A 26,393-nucleotide genomic window follows, 5' to 3' on the forward strand; every position below is an offset into this window, starting at 1 on the left:
TCTTAAATTTTAATGATTTGAGTTTGTGGTTTGCAATATAATTTAAACAAGTCATTATTCAACCATCTTAAAAATAATTTTCTAAGTGTTTGATGCCTATAAAGCCTACAAAATCACATTATCTATGGCATATATATATATATATATATATATATATATATATATATATATATATATATATATATATATATATATATATATATATATATATATACATTAACTTAAAACTGAAAATACTTATAGAGTGATGTTAATTATTGGATATGCCATGATCCAATTATTTTCATCCCATTTTGATACCATGTGTAATGCCCCAAGATTTTTAACCACTTGTAAAACATATAAAAATTTAAAACTTTTCTTTTCTTATTAAAATCATCACGAAAACCTTTTTAACTTAGGTTCAAAACCTTGGGTGAGTTAAATTTCACACAATAACAATTATATTGAATTTAATGTAGATAACCTTTTGCATTCAAAATATTGCAACTCAATAAATGATAATATTTTTAATAACATGAATGTATAATTCAATGTTCAGGAAAGGAAAATGATTGGCTCTCGATGTTACATCAGCATCCCACATTCACTACACAACTATACATCACATGAAATCCCATGAAAATGTAAGAATCATTAAAGTTTGGTAGGTCTATACAAAAACACATATTCAATGTACGAAGCTAATATATATAACACATTTACTAATAACATAATTCATCAAGTCAGATATCCATGATGTACATCAATCATAGTGCATATACGTGATATATTTCACTCGGAAAAAACATAATGCATTCATTTGTAAAGTAACTAACTAGGCATGATGTATCATTCACTAACATGTTTAACATGTTCAATCATAATCTCATGATAGGGTCCACAGTTGATAAAGAAATGATACATCAAGGACACATGCAACATATCATTCTAAACCTTCTATCATAAGAAGCATGAGCAAGTACAAATATACATCCTCCATCTGGTATATCAGAATTTACTTTCAATATTCTTCTTTAGAGATTTATCGTATTCTTAAAAAATAAATTTTACTCTAAATCACCTAGTCTTAAAAATGTATTTTACTTAGAGTTTTTGTCCTAGTCAGATTACTTAGTCTTGGACAATGCACTTTCTCATAAGAATTTAACATCCTAGTGGATTTCTTAATCTTGAACAATGCACTTTCTCATAAAAATTTACCACCCTAATCAGATCACACTGTCTTGATCATGAATAACCTCACAAAAAATCTTTTTGAAACATTTTCTCAACGATTCTATTGTCATATATGCATAAATACAATTAGCCACTTATAGGGTCAATAGCTCACCCCCACAGAGAGTTACCACTTAAGCAAGAGGTGACGCCTATGAGATTTGAACCTAGACTCAACCAATTATTTCACAGAATGAGGATTTTTAAGATGCGCTATTTGACACATCGAGTGGACGTGCCGGAGTGGTTATCGGGCATGACTAGAAATCATGTGGGCTTTGCCCGCGCAGGTTCGAATCCTGCCGTCCACGATTATTTTGTGTTAGTTTTTCTAAGTTCCTTTAAATTGTGGCAGGGAAAATGCTTTTCTGACACAGAGATATGCCTTAACAAATAAGCCAAATAGTTTTTTTGCTGCCACCTTTAAATCTCTGGAAGTTTTCTTCCAACATCTCCTTATCTCTTCGTCATGTTGTAGAGTGGCATCATGTCATCCTGGAAGCTTGAGCTTTTAGTTCGCCGCTGTATCACTCTAGCATATTTAACTAACATGGTATCTTGATCTAACGTAAGTTCTCTTCAAAATCATGTTCACCTTCTCTGTTAACATCTTTGACAATACTTTTTTTTTTGTTTTGTTTTTTTAGACAGAAAGCTAGGGTTTAGGCAGACCCCTACCAGTTATACAACCATATACCGTTTGATTGATGCACGCCATTCGTTTGTAAAAAGTATCTCAATATCTGGGCACTGTCATATTGATGGATATTTATGTTAAATTTGGTGAGATTGATTGTGCACATCGTCAATTCTGGTGAGAGATGTTATACCATCAGATTTCAGTTTAGCACATTACCATGTTTGATGGGTATGTTGAGTTTGGTGAGATTGATTGTGCACATGGTTTGTTTGATGAAATTCTGATGAGAGATGGACAATAGGGGACTCTTAAGCAAGGGGCACCCTGTCTGTTCATACACAAAACGTAGGGGCATAGGTTTGGAGGGTTCTTCTTACAGACAGGTTGATTGACCTGTATTCCAAGTGTGGTGGGGTAGATACCGCATTCCTAAAGAGTCCTGACAGGCACTTGGTCAGTTGGAATGCCATGATCATGTGTATGGTAGTTATACTGTCACCCAACGCCGCCATTGAAACTCTTTATTGAGATGAGAAGGGTAGAAATTAAACCTGATGGCATCGCTTGTCTTGGTGTTTCAGTGGCCTGCAATCATGCTGCTTTGGTTGGTTTTGCTTGTCTATACTATGCCTCTGTGAACCAGGTGGTTCCAGAGTTAAAGCATTATATGGATGCATAGCTGATGTATTAGGCCGTGCAAGCTTGCTTAGAGAAGCAGAAGATATGGATGAACCAATGTTTACCTTGTTGTATACAAATGGTATGGCCAAAGGCGTAGCTAGGGGGGGGGGGGGGCGCAGGACTGGGCTGTAGCCCAGTCCTGCCTCCCGAAACAGTTAATTTTTTTTTTTAAAGCCCAATCCTAGCCCAGCCCTGATTCCATATGAAATAGATTTTTATCCATTTTTGTAGCCCAGCCCTGACTGCAGCAAATAGTTTGATTTGTCCATATGAAATAGATTTTTATTAATAATTATAGCCATTTTTTATTTTATCTCAAAAAAAAATTCGGGGACGCTGCCCCCGAAACCCAGACTCACACAAATTTTTTTTTTTGCTACACCCGTGTTTGCTCCCCCCCCCCCTCACATAAATCCTAGCTACGCCACTTATGGCCTCCTTTGAGATTCTTAAGTTGGAGGTGGTTCTTTTTGTTGCATCCGGCTGCCTCTTCTTTCCCCCAGTGTGCATGTAGCTTTTTCTTGTTATATTAGTGCTTGTCAGCACATACTGTGACCCAAGGAGTCATACCAAAAATATCTAGCAGCTCATTACTAAGTATACAGCAAACTATAGTGTAGTAGAAACTAGAAAGCACTTTATGGAAAAAAAAATAGTACACATATTCTCCGATTCTGTATGCTATATATTACATCCCCATAAGGCTTCATATTGTATATTTCTTCCCAAATTTGGGCATGAAAATGATGATCACCATTTACTGTCTATAAAATTTCCCAAATATTGTAAGATAAAATTTTCACGTATTCTTGTTATTATTGAATGTAAATGACTGCACAATTATTCTCAACTTTATTTGGTACTCAGCGCACATAGTTATGAAGCTAATTTGATCTTGTATTTGCATGAAATTGCTTTGATTGAACACACTGTGGAGGTTTATCAAGAAGCCTTTAAGAATTTACCATTATTTGTCATTTAGAAAAAATGGATGGATGCCTTTGTTGAGAAACTCTTTCAATTCTTATTATCAAAACTTTTAAGTATGTCCTTAATGCACTGGAGACATGACCGAAACTCAAATTAGAGACAAATAATAGGGCAAGCCTTTATGGGTAAAAGAATTGTTGAACCATTCAGATGAAGTCATTGTTACTCAAAATTCCTTACAAGCTCTGCACATTATTATACTAGATTGAGAAACAAACTTATATATGCATGCTATGAGCTGCACAGTTCACATGGCTTATAGCATGTCATGAGATCTAGGAACGAATAAGCCCCATCAGTCTTCTGGATCTCTTCCTATTTATAGAAGTAAAAATATGTCTTACATCAAGCTGCCTAACAAAATGCTTGCTTAACGATTTCATCACATCATCTAACCCAGCATTATGTGAGTGATGACCACACACACACACATAAATATATATATATATATATATATATATATATATAGAGAGAGAGAGAGAGAGAGAATATGGTGATTGTGTACCATGGTACCATATGGTGGTATACACCAAATGTGAGATCTTACATTATGGATGTGTTTAACATGGTTTATTTTCTGTGTTAAAAGATCTTATCATGTTTAATACATCACAAATGCCATTTTTGAGATGATAAAAAATTAGTGGCTCACAATTCATGAAAATAAAGGTGGTTTGAAAATGGGATTGAGGATCATGTTTGGGTGAACTTTAACACATGAAAATAGTAAAAGAGCATGCTAAACATGGTTCAAAGGTTAGATTTTGCTTTTGGAGCTTAGATCTATATAAGTAAGGGTGGCAAAACCTGACCCAACCCGACCTGCCAACCCGCCTCTTAGCCGGGTTCGGGTTTGGCTTAAATGGGTTCGTGTCGTAAACGGGTCGACCCGCCTAACCCGTTTATTAGACGGGTCGGGTTTCTGTTAAGGGTATGCCAACCTGGCTGGCCCGTTTAATAAATGGGTTAGGCGGGCGGGTCAACCCGTTTACCCGAACCCGACCACCCGCAACCCGTATGTATTTAATTATCTAACCCTAATTTCCTAAAGTGTAAAGACATCAGTCCTTCCTACCCAGCCGCAGCCGAGAGCCAAAGAGTCGGAGACCTCTTGTCTGAGTCCTCTTCACCTCGTTGCCATCATGATTCACTGTACAGGCGCACACCACCACCCTCTTCTCTCCTCCCTCTTGTTCCTCCTCTTGGTTTGGCACCACCCTCATTCGCTCCCTCCTTCATTAGCTCCCTCTTGTCCTTGCCCCCTTTCTTCTCCCGCCTCACCTTCTCATCTTTTTTCCTAAATCCTTTCAATTTGGGTTGAAACTTCCAATGGAAAAGATGATAGCTTCTACTCTGAGCGATACAGCTTCAAGGTAGACCAAACGCTTTCTCCTTTGGTGACCAAACCCATTTTTTTCTCAAGTCCCTTATGCTATTTTTGTGTGTTCCCTCTAGGTACTTGAGTTGGATGGGAGGAGAAATGGAAGATGGTATGGATACAATAGGTAGTGATTCTACGGCAGCATCCCATCAATGGGAATTGATGGAATCCAAGCACCAACAACTAAGATTGAGCCCCAACGACAACAACCATAATCTGGATTACCATGACTGTCTCGGATTGCTTCCAAAGGCCGGCCTTCGAAGCAAAGCCTTCCAAGCAAACAACTGAAGCCCTTTCTTCCAGGCAGTACCATACTTTCTATATAAAATTCATAGGCGCAAGCTTTATTTCGTCAATTTGACCCCATGGAAGCAGTCAGCGTATTCCATTTAGTAGGGAATGTACCTTAAGTAAACGAGTGCCCGTGTCGTGTAAACGGGTCGCATTGACCCGATCCGTTTATTAAACAGGTTAACCGGGTCGTGTCGGGTTACCCGTTTAATAAATGGGTCGGGTTCGTGTTGAGGTATGCTGACCCGCCAACCCAGCAACCCGACCGGCCAACCAGATTGCCACCCCTAGTCAATACCCATTAATTCAAGCACAAGCATATATACATTTAACACATACTAATTCAACACATTTCATAATATTCATAATTTAAACCTCATCCTAAAAAAAATCCAAAACATGTGTATTTAATACAAAATCAATTATATTTAATAACATGCATATTTAATTCTAAATATATGTATTTCATGATGTGAAGCAGATAAACCTTAACACATGTGAATATATACCTATATTTTTAAAACCATACATGTAAACATATATGTATATTTTATTCACAAAACAATGCAATTGAGCATCAATTTTACTTAATTTAAATCATACATTAGAATCACATAAATATTGGAGTTAATATAAATTTACCTTACCTGAAAGTTTGTGAGGTGACACACAAAGCAAAAAATCCAAAAATACCCTTAAGGATTTTCCTTCGACTGTGGCATGGGTTGCGCTCGTTGATAATTTGGGTATGAGCGTGTGTGCTTTGGGTTTCAAATTGCGAGTAAGGAAATGCTTGTGTGGTCTAACTCCACCAAACAGGTCCGATGGGGGTCAGCTAGCAGAGTCGAGTGTGACGAAGGTGGCAGCAACCACCACAAAATGGCTGTGATGGAGCAAGCAAGACAAGTGGCAAGGGTTGACGGAGCAACGGTCGGCTTCGAAAAGTGGCACGGTCAAGGGGTGGTCCTCCGTGGAAACTGACACTTAAGGATGTCTCTAGCAGAAAGGAAAGAAGGATGTGGGTGGTGGCATGGCCCCTCTCCGGTAGAGACAATGAAGGAGAGAGGTGGCGATGCCGCTGCTGTTCCAATCAGAACAGAGGAGAGTGGGTGGCGGTCTGCCCCCTCTCCAGTAGAGACAACGAAGGAGAGAGGTGGCAGCACCCCAGCTATTCCGGTTAGAATAGAGAAGGAGAGTGGGTTGGGCTCATGTGAGGCCGACCAACTCGAGCAGCAATTAGGTCAAGCTTGGGCCTGCTACCTCCTGGCAACGCGACGGAAAGAAGGGGAGCAAGTGGTGGCTCTGGTGATGGTCACTGCTCACAGACACCAGGAAGAAAGTATCGACAACAACAAACGACGAGGGTCGTGCCGTGGGGTGGGTCAGCCTTGCAAAGACGCATGTGGAGGTGGGAGGCACTGCAGATGGTGTTTTGAGTTGGAGGGGCCGACAGTGGCGTTAAGCTGAGTCGAGCTTCGTTCCAGTAGGGGGTGGTCACTCCGTCGACCCTACGTTCATGTAGGGAGAAGGCCACAACTGATGGTGCATCCCGGCGGCTTCCAAACAAGGAAGGGATGCTCGGAGGTGCAACAGTATGGAGAGTCAATTGGACAGGCGACTCGACTATGGTGGACATTTGATAGTAGCACCGGAAGGAGAAGGAGGAGGTGATGGTGGTGGTGGCCCTCACCACCACCTATGGCAAGGAGGAGGTCTGATGACCTTCGATGGCTTTATAAAACCAAGAGGAGGGCGAGAGTTGCAGGAGAGAGAGAGAGAGAGAGAGGCAGATGGGAAAAGCAGGGGGTTCTAATTATGGGGGGAAGTAAAAATTTTGGTGGGAAAGCGGTTTGAAATTGGGAGGGGAAAAAGATTCGAAATCCTTTTAGAATTTTGAAAGAAAGGGGAGTGAAGGGTTTAGGGTATTTGGATCCCATTGGATCCAAATTCCACCCATATCAACATCCAACCCCCAAAAAGGATCAACCCATACCCAACTACATTCGGGTTGGTCAATACAACCCGATTAAAACAGAGATCCACCTAGTATGGATTTGATGTCTCAAAAACCCATATGGATCCATTCGGATCTTTGCCTCAGTCCTTACTTAAAACCCCTTACTAACTTGGATTGGGTTACCAAATGGATCCAAACCCCAATTACACAGGTTGATCAATTTAGATCTCCCTCAAGATCCAAACCTAAATAAATTTCTAATTTAGATCTCCTCTCCCTGACACCCCGATTTCCCCTTTTTCTTCTCCCACGAACCCCTCCGCCTGCGGCCTCGGTAGGAGGGCGGGTGGCTTCCGGCAAGGGGGGTTCACCCTCCCCCCCCGCCTGAAAACTTAGAAGTTTAGTCTTAGGTATATACTTAAATAATTTTTTTAAGTTTAGTTTTTAGAAAAGAGACCTGCCTAGGGTGGGATGTCCCACCCTAGTGGGCTCTCTTACAAAAAATTAAGAAAAAAAAATGAAACTTATTAAATTTTAAATAGGAACCTAAGATAAGACATTTCACAAACAATCAACTAATCCTATGGTTTTGGAAAAAAGTGTTAGTTTAGAATCCTCTCCTTTCACATTTTTTAGAGAGTTCACATTCGAGAGAATATTTTTTTAATAAAGAACTATACTTTTCATTGTGAAAAGTCAACATCCATATAAAAGAAGACCACAACACGTTCCCCCCTTTCTATTTGGCTTGCATTCTCTCCCTTCAATTTTCTACCCCCCCCCCCTCCCCTTGCTCTTTTCTTCTTCTTCTTCTCCCTAAAAGAGGGATGGCCTCCAGTGAAGAATGAGGCGAAGATGCAAGAGAATGACCAGCCAAAGGATCTGGCCGACCCGCATGTCTCGAATTTTGGTTTTTCGACTATTTTCAAGGTAGGGATTATAACCTGATACACTTAGACTAGAACTCGTATGCACGAGCATACTTCAAATTTAAACTCGTGTTTAGAACCCGTATACCAGTCCTAGTATGACGGCTGATATCGGTTTAGATTTGATGAGCACCAAAATCGGTTTGAGTAAAACCTTGATTTCAGTGTGGTAATGTGTTTCCCATGTACGGTTTGGGAAAACTCGATATCAGGCCGAATTGGGTTCAACCATGATGCAAACTAGATTTTTTTTCATATCTATTCAAATTTTGGAAAAAAAGGCCTTGAGTTAATAAAATTAATGTCCTATCGAAGGACCCTATTTTTTTATACAGTTCTCGGAAAGGATTGAGTCAATGTTGTTGTTTTTTTTGTAAATTTATTGAGTGATCAAGTAAATGAGAAGAATATCATATTAAGGGTTTTTGTGGAAACTTCTTGTACTTTTGGAAATGGGTTGCTTTTTCCTTAAATGCCAACAGATATGTTGATCAATAGGATAGTGGGTTGAGGTTGCATCTAAATGATTTTGTGTCATGTCATTTTAGTCTCTACCCTTTCAACCTTTAAAAAAAGAGTGGAACAAAAACAATAACAGTAAATAAAAAAAATACATAAATATATATATATATAGGCCCTAAGAGCAATGAATGCCAAGTCTAGTCATGCCAGTGTCGAACCATCGACAGGAACTGATCCATTTATTGAATCACTCAAGCGTGAATGGCTTAAGAAAGTTCATATTAGACCTTGGCCTAGCAGGGTATGATCGGTTTCAATAAATTTATATTATATATGAGAAAAAGAGAAAAAAAAACATCTGCTTTGATTAAGTCATGGATGCACCATATATGCGCAACAGACTGGGGTCAACCTAACACCATATCACATAAGAGCTCGGTGGCCAACAAGGAGTGACGTTGTTGTCTCACCTTAGTCGGACTGCATTGCGGTCTTGCCCATAGCATATTGCAACTCAGTTGCAGTCTTGGGAAACATTTGTTTTATAATTTGCTATTAAGGTGTTTGCATAAGAACTAAAAATAATAATAAAAATAATAGTATGAGTGGGTCGTTGCTTACTTGTTCAATTAACACCACCTTTGTGAATGAGAAAATCCAACCTCTATCTGGTAAAGTGTTCATGACTTTCTCTTTGTGAGGAGTCTACGATTTTGGGATAATAGGTCAGTTACGAGGTTAAATTGTTGTGGTTACCTAGTCAATATGCAAGTAATTTTGTATTGTTAATATAAGAATTTTATTTAGACATGTATGATATGATGTTAATTAGAAATTGTGAAAGCTTCAATTTGGTTTGCTTGATTCTCACCAAAAAGGACTTTACCCGCTATTATGCATAACTGACCTGACACCCGACCAGTAAATCGTTCATATCTCCTTCATTTGGAGAAGTTTTTATGAACAATTTGCTGTATTGGAAAGATAACAAAATCTCACAGATTTTTTAAAATTTTTAGATCTGTTCTCCAATTGAGCACTGAACCATGATAGTTGTAACAAAAAAATATAGGTGTTCACTAAAGTAGTCGTATCTTCCTCATTCAAAGAAATTTGTATGAATGGTTTGTGGCATCAGAAAGTTGACAGAATTATCTACAATCTATCAAAATTTTAGCTATGTCCACAGACTTTGCATTTTTTTGTGATAGTTGTAACTGTCAGACAAAATTGAAGTTCGATGGGTTCTGAACCGGCTAAAGGCCCAGTTAGCGAATAAGTGTGATCCTTATACGGTATTTGATTATGTTTTGCAATCGTATTATGCTGCAAATCTACTATCAGAATAATTTTTTACAGGTATTAAGTGTTCATCATAGGCACAAATTGAATGAAATAATTATGCATTGATTGAATGAAATGATTATTGAATTGGCTATGTCATCATTTGCTTTTGAATTGAGCAAAATAAATATGTACTGAAAGTGCATGTCGATACTTAACTTGTATGACCGCTACATGTTCATAAATGAATGTAAAGTTAAAGAAATGCATTGACACATAAGTATTGTCTCGCATCTGAGGCGTGTGCATCCATGGGCCTTGAAGGGGTCGAATTATGTAAATATGGCTGAATGGAGTGTTGTATTAAATCAATGGATTTTAAAATTTCAACATGTAATACTAAATATTGATGCTTATAAGGAGAGGGTGAGTGATACTAGTTTGACTTCATAGATACCGTATTTGAGTACGAAAGTTTGCTCCTCCCCAGCCACGAAGATAGGGGGACCCTCCACATTAGACTGCAGCATAGAGAAATAAAATCTCATGAGTAAAGTCTGATGCATCAGAATGGTGGTGTGGGGAGCTTCTTTCGCTCTTGTCGTCCCGCACTCGGCACTGGTGAATGATGCACAACCAGGTCAAATCCATAATTGTTTAAAAACACTACTTTTGTTATTCCCTTGATCCATGTTATTGTTTGTTTTAGTACCCACAAGACTAAGAACTAAAATGTAAATTGATTGTGCATTTAGTTAGGCATGTCATGCATCATTTAAAAAGAAAATCTAATTAAAGATGACAATGCTACTCATGCATAAATGGTTGATAATTCTGCAATGGTAAGGGCATGCAATTATAACTGCTTATGTATAAGATTTTAATGATATTCTTATGATAAAATGTGATGATATGCATAATTGAATGAATAATTTTTAGATTATTGTGTGAGTTCATTTAAAAATATAATTATATCCATTGCTTTTGATTTACTTGAGATAGATGTTTACCTATTTGAATATACAATAGTATGTCTCATGAATATTGGTTACAGTTTACTTATATTGGTAATATCTACTAGGCTTTCATGAGTCTGACCCGTTTTATGGGTTTCAGGTGAAGTATGATATACAACTACAAAGCGGATGCAGAACGCTTGGGCGACGTCTAGAGCCAGTCTTTTCCTTTCCTAAGGATAGTTTTGAAAAATAATTTTGTTATTTTAGATTGAAAAGATTCTGATATAAATTTCAAATTATTGAAACTGAGTTAAATTTTATTAGTGAATGTTATTCACATTTTAATTCAGTTATGGTGATTGATCATACTGTAACTCACCCAGAATGTTTAACTTAAAGAAAATTTTGTTTTCGCTATTTAAAAAAAAAAATCTCTTAAAATTTGGGGTTCAAATTTTAGGGTGTTATAGGATCCAAATCTCATTCATGTAGGTTTGATCAATTTGAATCTCTCTCATGGTCCTAACATAATAGTTTTAAGATCCAGTGGATCCTGTGGGTTCCAATTGGGTATTTTAAACTTAAGTTTATGTGGTTTGATCTTCTTGGATCCCTCATCGAGACTCAGATCCAACTACCTCATTCTAAACGCTCATAAATTCTTAATTTATTTGTCAGATAATTGTCCAATTAAATGTTTAACTTAACATAATTATTAAATACCAGAAATTCACTAATTTATATAGAAACAATGCTCAAATATTTATGAATAAATGCTAAAATATTATCGATAATTACTTAATAATGTATCTATTGGTAATGGCTAATTAATTCCAACAAATGCCAAAAAAAACTCTTTTTATTTATTTTAAATCCAAAAATTTTTGCAAGTATTGCAAAAAAGTTTCACTTAGTCTAGTCTATAATGCTATTTTCATAATTAGGGTCATAACAAGTGTGTGTTTTTTATTTACATGGAGAAACCACCTCTAGGATCAGTGACCTATATATGTTGGCTTTGCCTATCATAGTTAAGGTCGTTGTCCTCATAACTTAAAACTAAGTGGGGTTACCCCTTGGCCCTAGGGAGTAGCCACGCTTCAGCTTGCGCAAGGGGTGACACCCATGAGACTTGAACCTAGACCACCTACTTAGCATCCTACGTCACATCCTACTATGCCAAACCCGTTTAGGGTGGTGTATTTGCCTAGTTAAGCAAAGGAAGTTACTTTTAAAGGATGACAATCCATCCTTCTCAAGTGTGGAGGTTTATTGGCTAGCTAGGGTTTTGGATTGTCCCACTCTAGGATGTGTTGTTATTCTCTTCATGGTTGGATGTCGTCATGATGTATACTAGACCGATGTTGAGGGTCATGTGATCTTTATTTTACGAAAAATAATTGTATTGTACGAGTAATTTGACTTGATTCCCTAAATACCCTATAAATTTTTATATTCTCCCGATATTCAAACTTGCAAATATTCAACATTGTTAGAACCCTTTTACTCTTCACAAGTTCAAATTGAGGCTTTTTTTGTGACAAATTTTATCGTCTGTCGGCTAGGTCCAACTCTCACTTAAATACATAATCACATATTTTTTTATGTGTATTTAGACCTCACAAACTTGCATAAATTTATTTATGATTTTTTTATAAAACTAAAACCATGAAAAACGCAAATATATGAACTTTCATATATAATAAAAAATTTGCGCATAAAAAAATTATGAAACACCTCTCGCAAATTGCATACTATTTATATATCTTGAAATCTCATAAATTTGTATATGAAACTCCACTTAACTAGAACCAACAAAATCGCAAATATGTTATATATTTGCAAAATTTTATTATAAGCAAAATTTCTTAATAGTTGTTATTTTGTCAAATCATATATATACTCACTTTTGTTCGAGGGTTTCTTCTTCTCTTTTATGTCTGCAAAGAACTTCTCTGCAGAACCCTTGCGGTGATTTTTGCATTCCGAAGAGGTTGTAGTATCATCCTTGTAATCAACTTTCTTATCCACAGGTTCGAAAGGTGACTTCCATATAATATATACTTGTGTATCTCCATGCATATTTCGGAGGAGGTTGCATCATCATCTTTGTGATCGACTTTCATTTAGCGTTTACTATAATTACTATTTTTTATAAAAATATATATTATTGTAGATGATTTATGATTGCTTGTTTGTTCTTTAGTTAATATTTGTTGTACTTGTGTTGGTGTGCACAAGCATTAAAAGGGATAAAGTATACTATCGTAGTTGTTGTGGGCAGTCAATGATGGCATCTCAATGGGCTAAATTATACTACCATAGGTCTGATTACACTAGTAAGAAATCTATAGTGGTCGCAAAAAATATTACCTTTAAGGAATTTACAGCTTTGATAACTTGTAAAACCAGACAAGCGGCTTTGAGCCTCCGATATAGTTATTCTCTAAACAACCAAGAAATGTAGATAGATATTGATGAGGTTAATGATATAGAATCAATGTTATTTAGTGGTGATGTTTACTTGAAAGTATGCAAAGTTAATAAAGGAGCAGTTAAAGGAGTAGTTGATTAATGGAATGATGTGAATCCCATAGAGAACATGCATTTATCTGAGGCACCATATATCGATTTGAGTACTTTGTCGATTATCCAGCTATCCCAAATAGTTGATGATATTGATTTTGTACATGATAAACAAATTACTGCAAAAGATATGAAACCATGTGAGCAAAGAAGTGTTAGTGATCTTCATTACAATAATTTGTATGACATGTAGCCTTCTCGAGCATACGACAATATTGGGTACAAGTTATAATTTTGATTTAATTTATGGTTGAGATGTAGGTGTGATGATGAATGTGATATTTTGATGGTTAATCTTGAATATTGAAACTTCAAGAACGATACATGCATTAAAGAAAATGAAGTGACATATATAATGAATTTTGATATAGTTGGTGCAACTGAACAGTCAATTAATGATAGCAGTGATCATGTTGACAATGTAAAATCAGATGATATCGATGATAATAAATATACGATGTCGATAGAAGAGGTTGAAAGTGATGAAAACAATGCACTAATGTCATTGGAGAATGCGAACCCTTGTTCTCATTAAATGGGTTCTCATACAATGAAGAGCATTTAAAAATCATTAAAGTGGAGATATCTGATTTGTATTAGCAATTGTGTAATGAAAGGCTTAATGATTGTGAATAATTTTAATGGCTATCAACACAGTCAAATGATCAAGATATTGCTTTGGGTAAAAGGTTTAATGATCGTCAACACTACCATGAGTTTTTTAAAGATAATATGATCAAGAATAACTATAAATCCAAATTTTTAAAGAGATGCAACATTAGAGTCACTATTGTATGCACCAAGAAGAACACTCATATGACAGTTGATTGTCTCTAAAAGATCCATTGCACAAAAGTACGCATAGTGGGTTTTTTTCAAGTGAAGAGGTATGATAGTGAGCATACATGTGGTGGATCACTGAGCAGCCTTAAAGTAGAAAAAGTGTCTTCAAAGTAAATTTTAGTTGTTATTCACTAATGCATGCACGATAACCCAAAAATAACTCTAAGAAAAATCATGAATGACATCAACCGTGATAAAGGTGTGGAGGTTACTTACAAATAAGCATGGCGTGAACGAGAACACACTAAGGTTGTATTATACAGTTCATTCAAACAATCCTTCAAGATGCTTTTTGCATATTTGGATCATTTGATGAATGATAACCGAGGATTACTAGGGTATATTAAGACCGATCGAATAAATCAATTTAAGTATATATTCTTATCATTATGGCCACACATCGATGAGTTTTTTAAATGATGCCCTACAGTTCTTATGGTCGATGACACATTCCTAAAAGGAAGATACATGGGTATAATGTTGTCGGCTCATAGTATTGATCTTTATAGTGATATATTTTTTGTAGCATTTACAATTGTTAATAAAGAGTCCAAAGATTCTTGTATATGGTTTTTATAGGTATTAAAGCACAAATTCATGCACTTGAACGAGTTTAGAGTGAGGCATATTGGCAGTTATCTTAAATAAACATCAAATATTAAAGTATGTTGTCCCTCACACATGACCTAAATGTCATGTTGAATTTTTTATTAAGCATTTGACAGAGAACTTTTTGAAGAAATTTGGTTCACCACACTCTGCACTTCAGTGGAGTGCAGCTCGAGCAGTCATGAAATAACAATAAAATTATTTTCTTGACAAAGTTAAGAAACAAAACACAAACAAATACAATTACGTTGCCACTGACGTGGATCTGAAATATTGGGCTAACTGTCACTTAAAAAAAATGGTTTGGTAACATCTAATATAGCAAAGAACTTTAATTTATGAATTTTCATCATACGTGACAAGCCCTTAATTCTATTTATTGGAAAGCTTCATCTATACTGATGAAACTGTCTCAGAAATCAAATATTGCAGGACAGTATATAATAGGCATTCTGGTGCTGAAGGTAAAAGAAAAGCTAGAGGAACTAAAGAAAAAGATATAACAAATATGTGTGCAAGTAGTGTATTCCCTTTGACAACGGTACAAAACCTGCAACTAATCTTACGGTTACAATGTTGATCTTTAGAGGCGTTTGCACCCTTATGAAGAGTGGCTAGTTAGCAAAATTTCTCACAGACATGCAATCACATGAATTTTGCATGAGGGCAACCTACTAGAGGATTAATGTAACAAGTGATTCAAAGTTGAATTATATCAAGCTACATATAATCATTATCCATTTTTTTTTATAACGGATAATGTCCTAAACATTGCCCTACCTACTCTTGTAGTTGTCTATCCCTTAAAAGTAGTTTGCAAAGCAAGGCAACATAAAGTTAGTAGATAGAGAATAGAACATGGGGATGTTATTCCAAACAAGTGCAGTGTATGTGGTGAGGTAAGTCACAACAAACCACACTATGAATAATAGTATGCATATATATCCAATATTCTTTAATAAATTGATTATTTATGTGTATATACCATATTTTTTAATTAATTACTTTTTTATATGTATATCCAATATTTTTTAATTAATTGCATCATTATGTGTATATCAAGGTAGTTCGGGATGTATGACCGTACACATTCTTACAAAAGAAAGAGATTCAAAGAGCTCCGAGTTTCAAAGTGCAAGGAAAAAATGATTGTACATGAGGTATAAGCAATATCCTAAATCATGTGTATATATTTGATATTAATCATATACAATCTATTTTGTTGTTAAGAATATGTTAATGACAAAGGAAAAGCTACAGAAGAGAACAACCTAGAGCCGAAAGAGTTTGAGTTTGACAAATAAGCTCTCTTGGTAAGTGACATAAATGTTAGTTTTGCACATTAATTTGTTTGCTTTTTTATTATGTTTGCACATAATTTTGTTTGTTTTTTTGTTGCCACTGAATTTATTATTTAGCATCTAGCAAGATTTGTAGAAAGACTTCAAGTGACTCACAACGAGGGCAAAGAAAGAGACAACTTGCTAAATACCCTTTACCTTACCTTACCTCATATTTCTATGTGAGTTGCAAAATGATATTTATATTATTTTACTACCGATTAATACAATTTAATTGGTAAACACTTTTTGTTCACAACGAATGATCGCAACAAAAGGGCAACAAGGTAGGGAATTGACTGCTTGGAGAGCAACAACTTGCCATATCATTTCCTTGATGCTGACAATGCATGTTTCTATGTAGCTTTACATACTTACAAATAAATTTTCAGGTGCACAATGTTGTTACACTATATTTATGTTGCAACTCTTAATTCTTTTCAACTGGGGCAACAAACACTGGGTTTTTTGAGAAATGAACATGAAGGAAAATGACTTTAGGTTGTATAATTCTATGCCGAACACATATTTAGCAGATAAAAACTTTAAACAAATAGTATGATAACATAACTTACTCATTTTTTTATGTATATTTGGTATCTTATGTTTGTGTAAATTTGTTATCTTTTTTTCATGCATATGTGTTGCATGTATATTTTTTTTAGCATAATTTGGGTTTGACTGTTATAAAGTTTGGATGATGCAGAGGATGGAGGGTATTCCTCAACAGAAGAATGAGTAATTACTTTGCATTTGTTTTTTAACTAATTTCATACATATACATATTTTTTCACTAGGCATTTTCTCGTTTTGTAGGTATGATTGTGATATATTTGTCATATAGTATATGCAGTACTTGGGCAAAAACTGGAGATCGAACCTCATGCAAATATATATTTATGTCACTTGTTCACTAGTTTGAGATGTTAACTGTAGTTAGTTGTTTGCTAATAATTTTTTAGTAAGATGTCACAAATATAAAGAAGCATACGTTCAAGTTCTACAAGCACATGAAGGAAAGAGCTTCCAAGGTTATGAAAGACAATGAAAAAGTAGAGACATCAGTTAGAGAGGTGTCAGAAGAGTCAGTCCAACTAGCTGAATTGTGAACAATTATGCACCTTTGTAATAGATCAAGTTAAACTTACATTTAATGGGATATATCAAGTTAAACTTTGATTATAACTTTGTAATGAAGTCAATGTATTGAATATAATTTTGTAATTGTTAAACTTTAAGTTATTTTATTTCGTGCAAACCAACTCTATTTAGTTCTATATTAATCATATTGACTTGTCTATACATGGAGAAACAATTCAACAAAACTGTCATTTTTTTGCTGATTAGTAGGATTTTCGCAAATATACTTCACAAGATTTTCAAAAGTATATGCGAACAAGTATGATATACACAAATGAGTTGAAAATAGTTGCTGAAAGGGAAGCAGGGTGAAGACCACTAGTTGGGGAGAAAACACGAAAAAAGGCCTTAGATTATGTAAAAATAAGTCAGTTAGAGATCACTACAAGTTTATATATGATTCGAGAAATTCATAAACAATAAAAAATATCACACATTTGTCATATTTTTACAAATATAAAAAATATAATATTTGCGATATCTGAAGATTCACAAATAACTTCATGCCATAGCATGCAATATATGCAAAAATGTAAGCTCTTTTCAAAATTAGTTTTAGTATTTCACACATAAATTTATGTTATTTTAGGATATATGCGAAATAATATGTTATTTGCGAGAAGGTGATTCACAAACTTTTTATGCAAAATTTTTTTATTATATAATAAAGAGTCAGATATTTGCGATTTTGGTGGTTTCAATTTCATCAAAAATTCATAAATAAATTTATGCGAGTTTGTGAGGTGTAATTTCACATAAAAAAACATGTGATTCTGTATTTAAGTGGGAGATAGACCTAGCCGACATGCAATATAATTTCACCATAAAAGGCTGCAATTCATAGTTGCAAAGGGTAAAAAGGTCCTAATGATGTTAGATATTTGTAATTTTGGACATCGAGAGAATATAAAAAATTCTAGGGTATTTATATAATCAAGTCAAATTACCCGTATAGTACGGTCATTTTCTATTTGTTTTATTATGGTTAGTTTCAATATGGGATTTTTGGTAGTTATAATGGCCTTGTTTTGCAGCGTCAAATTGGTCTTGCTATCATATAGGTCTTGGTAGTTCTTGGCAATTCTTGGTCTCAATGTGGTGTCATGTTCTATATAGAAATTCTACTATAAAAATGTAAATGCAATAATGCTAATAGGGTTATTTTTCATCATTCACATAACTATGTAATAATTGTTAATATATTCATGAATACATTTTCTTTTCCTTATAAAAAATTAAGATTTATTATGATAGAAACACAAATTTTTTTCTTTCATTTTTTTCCACAGGGAAAGCTGAGATTAGGCATACCCTTACCAGTTATACAACCATACCATTGGGAATCAAACTTGCAACATCCCAACACACGGTGGAATGCACTAACTGTTCGTGGCGATGCATCCCGTTGGTAGAAATACAAATTTCAATATGTTTTTATTGTTTATGTGTACTTTATATTTCCATGTATGATTTTCTACATATTTTATCCACATCCCACTAAGTTTTTTAGATTTTCTTGAACAATGTTTTCAAAAATAAGCTGTGGTTTTCTTGGGCGTACCATGATGTTGCAGGGATAGAAGGCCTGCAAGTTTGAGATCTACTAGGATCCATGTCACAAATATATTCAGCATTTTAAAAATATTGTGATATTTTCAAAGGATGGTATAATACCAAGAACTATGGTATTTTCAAATATCACCTACTTAGAGAATATGACATTCTTATTTAAATATATGAACACAACAAAATGTTTTTTTTGTAGTATCTCTACATTACATAATTTTTATTTATATGTTATATAGAGAAAGGTTTAAGTACCTACTATGTTGAAATTTATTGTAAACCGGCTCTTTGACCATGTTTATTTTTGTTTTATTTTTAATCATTGGATTGGATAATTTTAACATTTTGTTTGTTAATTTTGGTTGAGTTATTATAAAAGTTGTTAAAGTAGAAAAATAGTCCATTGTTAAGTAGTAGTAGTATAAAGCAGTGTTGTGAGAGGCGTACGCCTCAGTACCTGAGGCGTACGCCTTAGAGGCGAAGCGCAAAAAAAAAAAATACTGAAGCGCTAGATGAAGCGTTTGTGGGTTCGAAGCGCACGCTTCACATGAGTGAAGCGTGTGCCTCGCTTCGAGTTTCGCTTCGATTATAAGGCGTACGCCTCATGTACAACCCCAAAAATAGGATTACGAAAGGTTTCTCTCTTTCTTTTAATGCTTTAAACCTTCATCCCCTCCCCCCCACCCGCCGCATCCCCTCATTTCCCTTTTCCTGCCTCCCCCAACCCTCTGTAAAAATTGCACAGGGGAGGGAGGGCTTTGTCAGCCTGCACCTGCCTCCTCCTCTCCTCTCCTCGTTTCTCGCTCCCAGCGCCAACTACCTTGCATCCACGCCTCACAGGGGAGCCGACGCTGCCTCCTTCCTCGTGTGAGTAATACAATCTCTTTGAACTTTTTTATTAGTTAAACCTTTTCTTGATTCCAGTCAGAATTTTTTAATGAATCTTTACTTCAGCGCTCTTCAGTTGTTTGTTTTGCACAGTTTGAACCAAAACCCCCATTTGTGTCTATTGACATTGGAATTCCCGTAGGTAGATTTGGTGTCTCCTTAACATGCTTCTCAACCACCCCCAAGGCATGGGGATTACCTGCATGACCTTCAGGTGGAATACTTACTCGCCTCACCTTATTGGGTGGTGATCATACAAGATGACCTGAGGAATTTCTCTTTGCAAATATTGAAGGATTACGAGTCTCAACCTTACTAGCAGGTCTGGGAAGCAGTGCTGGACCTGTTGGTTTTGTAGGCAAAGGAACAGAAGAAAAGTACCTATTGGAAAATAGACCAACACATATTTTAAAAATCTTTATTAATAAAAATGTCACATATATGACATAAATTAGACCAATATGCACCTATGCTCCAGTGCCTGCTGTGCAGAAATTCTAGCTTTTGGATCATAAGTGAACATCTTAGAAAGCAGATCCAGTGCATCTTCACTTGCCATTCGCAATAATACACATAATGGTTTAGCAGGAACATGTTGATATTCAATATAGTCAGGAAGGAAAGTCATGTCCTGCCACTGAGAAAGACTTGGAGTGCCAAATACTGCAAATATTTTACCAAGCTGATCCATGTCAGTTTGACTCTCTACAAGATTTATCATAGCTTAGAAAAACATATAGTATATAAGAAGAAAAGTTTCCTTTTCAAAGACATAAATATTAAATGCTTCATGCTTCTGTTCACATCCACTCTTGTCATGCTTTTCATTCACTTAAGAGCTTCTGTGTGCTCCTGATTTTCTTTACTCTCCTTTGTGTGTCTTCTAGTAATTTTAGCATATTGACTAAGTATATTTTGGCAGATAAAGGTCACAGTCATGGGTTAGTATGCACTCTGATTTTAAATTTTTAGAATTCAGCTATATGACATAAGATGAATGAGTTATTATGGGCAAAAATGGGATTGTTATATACATGATGGACATATGGGCTCAGCACCCATCTTAGTGAAAGTCTGTCTGCCAATTTTCTCTGTCATGCTGAATCCCATTGTCAGAGGAACTTTTTGAGCATAAGGTCTCGGTATTCCTTAAATGAAAGGCTCACTCAGGACCTCATATGCAAGATGCCTTCAGTTGTATATGTAGATGTCCAATCTGAAGCCTTCACCTTTAAGTTGTTCCTGCAAGGGTGTTCCAAATCTTAAGCCTACACAATATTGTATAACTTGAGGCTGTAGTAGCCTTTTGCATATTTCAAATGAGAGGTCTTACCTATTTTGGTGGCCATAAGTCTTTAACTTCTTATTATGTTACCTTCGTTCTGCAGTGGTTTGTTTTTGCTGGTTCTTTGCCTACATTGAATAAGTTTCTGTTTTTTGTCTTTCCATGTTTGATGTTAGTTGTAATTCCTACCGAGACACATTCTATAGAAGTCTTTTAAGCACAATCATGCATATCCTTCTATGAAGGACTCTAGAAACTATGGTGATTATGAAACTACCACCTAAGTTCAGTGGTAAATGTGTAGACACAGGTGGGTAGGTTGGAGCCAGAACAGACAACAACCAGATGCATTAACCGAGCAAATCTTGGGTGTACTTGGTGCCACTGATGGTATCTGATTTACCAAATTCTTTAATTCAAAAGTCTTTGGCTAGTAATCTGCTTAGTAGGAGAAACACACAAATATAGCTGCATGACATGAAGATAGGAGATTCAGATAATCTACATTTGGCCATATTTAGTCTTCTATATGGTCTGTCTTACATTTTGTTTGGTCGATAAAACCATAATTTGGAGTGCCTCAACCATAGTTGCTTCTCTAGTTGACTATGCTATCCTGATTGTCACGAGTGTCACAAGACCGAAATTCTACCCTCAGGATATTGGTGCGCTGGCCTGCACCTATCATAGTCTTATGTTGCTCCCTGCTACGCAGAACATGGACTTTTGTTGCTTTACTTGATTATTAAGTTGACTTAAAACTTTTGTTGCTTTACTTGATTATTAAGTTGACTTAAATATATGTTTTCTTGATTATGGATTGTACTGTTTTAAAAAAAATCTAAAATTGTGCAGGTGGTTGTTTATCTTAAAAAAAATGAAAAGGACAGATCCAGCTTGGAAGCATTGTTTTGAAGAAGATTTGAATGATAAGGAAAAAAGAGGAAATTTGGTATGTATGTATTGTAAGGTAGTTTATAAAGGTGGTGTAGCAAGAATAAAAGAGCATCTAGCTGGAAGTCACAAGGGTGCTAAACCATGTGATCATGCACCAAATGAGGTGACACAATTTTTTGCAAAATACTTGCAAAAGAAGAAAAACAACAAGAAAAAAATATATTACAAAGTGGTATGAATGAAAGCTTTACTCAATGACTAATGAGTGGTGAACTTTCTTCTCCAATTACTAGTAGAGTTGGAAGTTCACAAACAAGAGGCCCTATGGATCAATTTGTGAGTTCAGAAGCTCGTCAGACAACGATAAATAATGCATTTAAAAGAGAAGAAAGAAAGGAAGTATGTTATGCTATTGGGCGATTCTTTTTTGCAAATGTGTTATCATTTAATTTGTGCAATAGTCGATATTTTGAATCCATGTGTGAAGCTATTGCTAATTATGGTCGAGGATTTAAACCACCAAGTTATCATGAGATGAGAACTTGGATTTTAAAAGATGAAGTGGATAAAACTCAAATTATGTTGGAGGACTACAAAAAGACATGGGCAAGAATTGGTTGTACTATAATGGCAAATGGTTGGACGGATGGTAAAAGTAGAAATTTGATTAATTTTCTTGTGAACAATCCTTCAGGTACAGTCTTTTTGAAGTCTTGTGATATTAGTGGAATAAGAAAGACAACTGATAATTTGGTAAAGTTATTTAGTGAAGTTATTAAAGACGTCGGAGAACACAATGTAGTATAAGTAGTTACAGATAATGCAGCAAATTACAAGGCTGCAGGTTTGAAGTTAAAAGATATTGAAGCTTTTCAACATATTTTTTGGACACCTTGTGCAGCACATTGTATAGATTTGACACTTGAAGACATTGGCAAGATACATTTGCATAAACGAGTATTGGAAAAAGCAAAGATTGTAACTAGATTTATATATGGACATGCATGGATTTTAAATTTGATGAGAAAATATACAAATGGTAAAGAGCTCTTACGGTCAGCTATTACTCGTTTTGCAACTTCTTATCTTACTCTTCAAAGTATTGGTGTAAACAAAAATGCATTAAAGAATATGTTCTTATCTCCAGAATTTCAAGATAGTGAGTATTATATAAAAAATCCAAAAGGTAAAGAAGTAACATACATTGTCACTGAAGATAGAATTTTTTGGAAAGCAATTGTTTATATCATTAAAGTCACGTTACCTTTAGTGAAAGTATTGAGAAGGGTTGATTCAGATGATAAACCAGTTATGGGATTTTTGTTTAATGATATGAGAAAGGCAAAGAAAGAAATAGCTCATAATGTAGGCAATGATAAGAGCAACTATATAGACATTTGGGATATTATTGACAAGAGGTGGGATAATCAAATGCATCACTGCTTACATTCTGCAGGGTATTTTCTAAACCCACACTTTCATTATGATGATGATTGTGTAAAAGATAAAAAAGTTAAAATTGGGTTTATGGAATGTTTAGAAAAGATGGTGCCCAATATAGAAGAACGTTGTGAGATTTTGATTCAGCTTGATACATATGAAAATGCGATTGGGTTGTTTGGTAGACCAGAGGCAATTGGCACAAGAAAGAGAAAAAATCCAGGTATGTATTTTTCTTTATATTGTCTTAATTTCAATTCTAATTGATCTAATTTTTTTCTTACTAACATTCTTTTTTATTTTATTTTCTCAGTTGATTGGTGGAATACATTTGGTGATGAAACAAAAGAATTGAAAAACTTTGCAATGCGAGTGTTGAATCTCACATGTAGTGCATCAGGATGTGAGCGTAATTGGAGCACTTTTTCTTTGGTAAATATAGATATTTTCATATTATTGATTGTTCATTGTTGCATAATATATTGCAAATTTGTAATTATATAAATTTTTAATTTATAGGTACATACAAAAAGGCGAAATCGCCTTGAGCAAGAAAAACTCAATGCTTTGGTGTTTATCATGTACAATATGAAATTGAAAGAAAGAGATATAAGAAGGAAGACAGTTGAGGATCCTTTGTGTCTTGAAAATATTGATTCTGATGATGAGTGGATTATAGAAAAAGAAGATCCAGTTTTGCCACAAGATGCATTAGAAGATTCTTGGTTGGATCCAGCTTTTAATTTGGATGATATAGATGTTACTCATTTTGAGACTTCACCAAGCTCAACTAAGAAACATAAAAAAGATCCATCTTCAAACAAGATGCATGCTAATAAAGGTATGTCTTGTATTTTATAAATCTTATACTTTTTTAAATTTAATTATTAATTTTGTTAATATTTTGTAATGAAGGTAAAAGAAAACAAGTAGAAGATTCAGAAAATGAGAGAGCGAATAATGAAGAAATTGAAGATGAAGAAGAAACTATCCCATATATGGATGATTCAAATGAAGATGAGCTATCTAGTCCTAGTGAAGACAATTTTGTTGAAAATATTTGATATTGTTTAAGGCTTATGACAATTTTGTTGAAAAAATTTGTGCATAGAAGGTATTTCTAGAACATGTCAATTTGGAGATGGCCCCACATGTATTCAATATGTTTTCATGATTGTAGATATAACTGGTTTTATCTTGCACTATTAGTCTAACTTAATCTTGAGGATGGTGCTTTAATCTTGAAAATGGATAGGTTACACGACAATCATGGCCTTTACTTTTATACAGATTCTGTTTCTCGTATCTTAATGATAATTTTCTAATGAGTTCTGGTTGCAGATGAGATTACATATTTTAACAGTATTGTGCCTTTGTAATTGTCCACTCTTGGGCTTGTTTTGTGCTTTTGCACTTTGTTCTTGTAATTCCGCATACTTCATTTCAAAGGTTGCAGTGGCAGCAAGAGACAAATTAAGAGGTGGCTGGTAATGGTGGTGATGGTGGCAGCTGAAAAGGAAAAGAAAAAATGAGAGTGGTGGGCAGGCGTTAAGAGAGAGGGAGTAGGGGAAAAGGTAATTCTATACAAAAATATTATAAAGGTAATTTAATGTCATAGTGCAATGAAACATCAAAGCCTATAACTTGAATTACAAATTCATTCCTAACCTGTGGTGCCACTTAATGCTACAAAATGGCAGGATTGTATCTTGATATAGTTGTTTGCAATATGGCCTCAAAAGGTCCTAGATCTAAGCTTGATCATGAGACCAGAGCAAGGCGCCAGAAGGTTAGTAGTCAACTTTTGTTTCCAAACTTGTACTTTAGCCACTGTTCTTTTCTTAAAATTTTTGTTCTGCTGCTAATAATAGTATTTTTCTTTTTAATTTAATTGAGTACTAGTTTTACCTACTATGTCCTATCTGAGATAGCTGTACTAAATACCACCACTTATGTGCTGAGAACCAACATATATTCTTCTAGATCCTATTTATCTCAAACTGTCTACAATCTCAGATGTTGTTATGTTGCTAGCATCACATAGGCAAAATTCTATATGATTGGCTGATATGCAGTTCTGCTGTACCATGCTATATCATTTGCTAATGATCCATGTTTGACAATGCTTTTTGCTGCCTATGCATTTTTCTATTTAATTATATGAAATTGATCTAGTGCAGTTTTATTATGTAATTCACTTCTGTGAACTAATTGTATGTATAACTCATTTTCACTTCTTATTTCATTATTTTATTAATATTATAGATTTTATTATTTTGGTCATGAAGCTTACGCTTCAACGCCTCGAGGCTTACGCCTCGCTTCATAACATGCTCAACGCCTCGCTTCGTCTCATCGCATTTAACAACCTTGGTATAAAGTCATATCAATCTAGCTTTAATGGAGAAAGACAATTCATTGTTGACTTTTAGCTAGTCTAGGGTGACTTTATTATAAATAAACTTTTATAAATATGTGATCCAATGCGCGTGTTTATGATATTCTTCTTTATAAGTTAATGAAAATTGACTTTTTGCTTTAAAGTGATGTCTTTTTTCCCCTTCTGTCCTCTTTTATCTCAAGTCATCATATATTGAATAATTACCTTGGAGGCTTGAAAGTTTGACCTCACTCAAAGCCATGATATTAAACTACTTGAGCATTAAGATTGGACTTTTAATAAGTATGTGTACCAATGAAATGAATGTGACTATGGTGTTTTTTTATGAGTAAATGGAAATTGTATTTTTTTTTAAGGTGGTCTATCTTTTTTTTTCCTCTAAAAGCCCTTGTATTTTTGCATAATTACCTTGGAGGCTTGAAAGCTTGGGCTCATCCCAACGTAAAATTTAGGAGCTTACTGCAGAGATTTTCGGAGTATTTTTCACAATTTTGATAATGCAGATGCATATTTTTCGATTTGCTAAAGGCTTTTTGCAAATTAGTCACTCCCTTCTGCTGATTTGCAAAATTGTGCCTACCTTGTATGATTTTGCAAATGCAT

At 35.0% G+C, this 26,393-nt stretch overlaps 1 non-coding gene across 1 annotated transcript; it reads left to right on the forward strand.

Moving 5' to 3' along the window:
- Positions 1-1,447: 1,447 nt before the first annotated feature.
- Positions 1,448-1,529, forward strand: TRNAS-AGA (transfer RNA serine (anticodon AGA)). Its single transcript has one exon. It is a non-coding gene; the product is annotated as a tRNA-Ser (tRNA).
- The last annotated feature ends 24,864 nt before the right edge of the window (positions 1,530-26,393 follow it).

This window comes from Nuphar pumila, chromosome 6 (genome assembly GCF_984573655.1).
Source record: "Nuphar pumila chromosome 6, dmNupPumi1.hap1.1, whole genome shotgun sequence".
Classification (NCBI taxonomy): domain Eukaryota; kingdom Viridiplantae; phylum Streptophyta; class Magnoliopsida; order Nymphaeales; family Nymphaeaceae; genus Nuphar; species Nuphar pumila.